The sequence below is a fragment of the Myotis davidii genome, unplaced genomic scaffold (assembly GCF_000327345.1).
Source record: "Myotis davidii unplaced genomic scaffold, ASM32734v1 scaffold535, whole genome shotgun sequence".
Lineage (NCBI taxonomy): Eukaryota > Metazoa > Chordata > Mammalia > Chiroptera > Vespertilionidae > Myotis > Myotis davidii.
Window position 1 is genome coordinate 1,491,162 of NW_006286980.1, and position 2,861 is coordinate 1,494,022.

Genomic DNA, 2,861 nt, shown 5'->3' on the forward strand with positions numbered 1-2,861 from the left:
GGAGGAGGTTCCCCTGCACTTTCTGCCTCGGGAAGAAGAAAGGTTTAGCTGCAGAAACGAGGGTGTAATGACTGAGGACGCCGTTTCAGATCCCGAACCGGCTGGGTAAATTCAGAAGCCACATCCTTCCAGGATCCCTTCATCCTACGCCGCAAACGCCGGCTCGCTCCCCGCTCACTGGCCCCTCCACCGGTTTATTGGTTACAGTTTGTCTAGTGGAGGTAGTGGAGGAAAGGAACCGCAGAGGGAACACTTAAAGCTTTGCTTCAACCAGCCTAAATCTATCCATCACCTTACCGGACTCTTTATTATCGTCTTAACTAGCTGCTGATGTGTCCCCAGGGCTCCTGGGGGCTGAGCCCGGGTAAGGGGCTGGGAGCGTGCTCCCCGGCAGAAGTAGGCAGGGCGGGAGAAAACTGTCCGTCTTAAGTGGGGACTGGGGTTATCTGCTGCCGGAGGGGCAAGTGCTAAAAACGGCGCTGCCTTTAATAAAACGCGCCGACACATCCTAAGCAAAACCGCTCTGAAACATCTCCAACCTAGCTTTGACTTGGAACTTTACCTGAAATCCACCAATACCAACCTCTGCTGGCAGCTCAAAAGGAAAAATTCCAGAGAGCCTGGCAGATAGTCTTAAAATCTGGTCTAGGGTTCCCCGCACGTATTCAACCCTAGCTTTCCAGACAAGTACACTGTTTTGAGATACTTTTTCCAACCGGGGGGTGGAGGTGGGAGGACACTTTTAGACCTGGGCATGCGTCACATGGTACCTTCATGGTGAAGCGGGATTGCTAGGACCCTGGTTTAAGTACACAGCACAGACTATGTAAACATTGTTTGCTTACAAATCATCTTTGTGAGGTGTTTGAACACTTGTAATTCTTGTCTGATTAGTAGGCAAACAGATGTTCAGAGGTGATGAGTATTTTGGCCAGGATCAGTCAGTAGCTGGTAGAAGCCAGAGGCGGTAAAAGTCGAATCTCCTCCTTAGGAGTTCGTACCATGGTGTCCAATAGGCTTGCGGTAAATCATTGCAGTCCTTATTTCTAAGAAACGATTCACTTGCACCAAAAAGCCTAAAAGCCAGAGAGAAGGAATCCAGAACTTAAATATGATAATAGGAAGTGTGCACAAGAAGAGACCAACCCGGCTCAGCAGGGCAATCCCTCTCACAGGGTCCCCCTTACCGTTCAAGTCTGCATGATTTTTTATTTTAAAAGAGGAGTTCTATTGTACCACATAGGATAAAACAGAGAGCCACACAATATGTTTACAGGTGGACCTCTTGTTTACAACCAGTGCTTTCCTCGTGTTTTCTCCTTGGGCAAGATGTGGCAAATAGACCGTGTGGCTCAGTTGATTGGAGGGTCATCCCATATCTAGTATACTAAAAGTTGTTGGTTGGGTCTAGAAGGCAACCAATGGATGTTTTTCCTCTCTCTCTCTCCCTCTCTCCCTCTCCCTCTCTATCGCCCTCTGCCCCCCTTCCTCCCTCTCAAATCAGTAAGCATATCCTTGGGCATTAGAAAAAAAGTGTTTTGAAACATAAGCAGAATGCATGTATGTATACATATATACATATACATATACATATACATATACTGCTTCTGGTCAATGTGCTTTCCTTGCTGAAAGCCCGGGGACAGCTTTGCTCTTCAGGAATCATCGCCAAACCTAGAGTGAACTTAGTTTGTTCATTAATTTTGCTTCATTGCCAAGTAAATGCTCAGCGGGTTGACGCGTGGGAGTGCAATTGGGAGAAATAGGGAGGCCAAATGTGTTCAGAAGGATCTGCTTGAGCTTGGCCTATGAAGGGGAGAAGCAGAGAAGGTAATTGTTAGGAGGGTATACTCATAAGAAAGAGGAAAGGTTGTCATGGCAGCTGCCAGAGGGAGTGGGAATTGAGAGATTTTTTTTAAAGGGTATTTAAGGAACTTCATTGTGTAATGCAACCCCTCTTACATTATTTTTATAGAAAATAACAGCTTTAGCAAAAGCTACATTCCTTTTCAATGCCTTTAGAATTTATTTATGTTTTTATTAAAAGTGAAAACATTTTGAGACTGTCCTTAGATGGAAAGTAGGGCCACCCACAAAATGCGATGATTTCATTCGTTTGTTCACAAATATTTATGGTGCGCCTACAATGTGCCAGGCATTGCTGTAAACACTGACTTTTGTACTTCTCCCACTGTGCACATCATAGGAACCGGTTGTTCTGCTGTCTGGTCGATTTGCATATTAGCCTTTTATTATATAGGATAAGCACCATGGTTGATTTTGAAACAGTTGCTCTGAGTGCTCTACTTTAGGAAATATTGCTTCAACTTGTTAAAAATGAGTTTTCTTAAGCCTGGGTTATTGCAGGAAATAAGTCATGTATGTGTGTGTAAGATTTTTTTTTTTTATTAGCTAGAGGACAGGAGTAGCAATAAACTAAAAATCCGAGAAAAATACAGGGTGGAACAAGATGCATTAGGACAAGAATGAGAGAATGGTTGTGCTGACATCTCTTATATATGGAATTATTGCTTAAGGTTATTTTTCCCTTAGAGATTATGTGTTTGTGTGTGTGTTTATATGTGAAAAGCTGAACTAATCTTTACTTTTGCAAATTTTGGACACTCTTAAAGCAAGTATGGTGTTTCAGGTCCTCTTTAGCCCTTCCTGACTTGTATAGCATTGTAAGGAGAGTTCTTCAAGTTTTATATATATACTAGAGGCCTGTTGCACGAAGAGATTCGTGCAATAGGCCTTCCCTTCCCTTGGCTGCTGGCCGGTTTTCCTCCGGCACCCAGGACCCAGGCCTTCACTCCGGCCGGAGCCTTCAGTCTTCCCTCTGCTGCTTGGCGCCTACATAT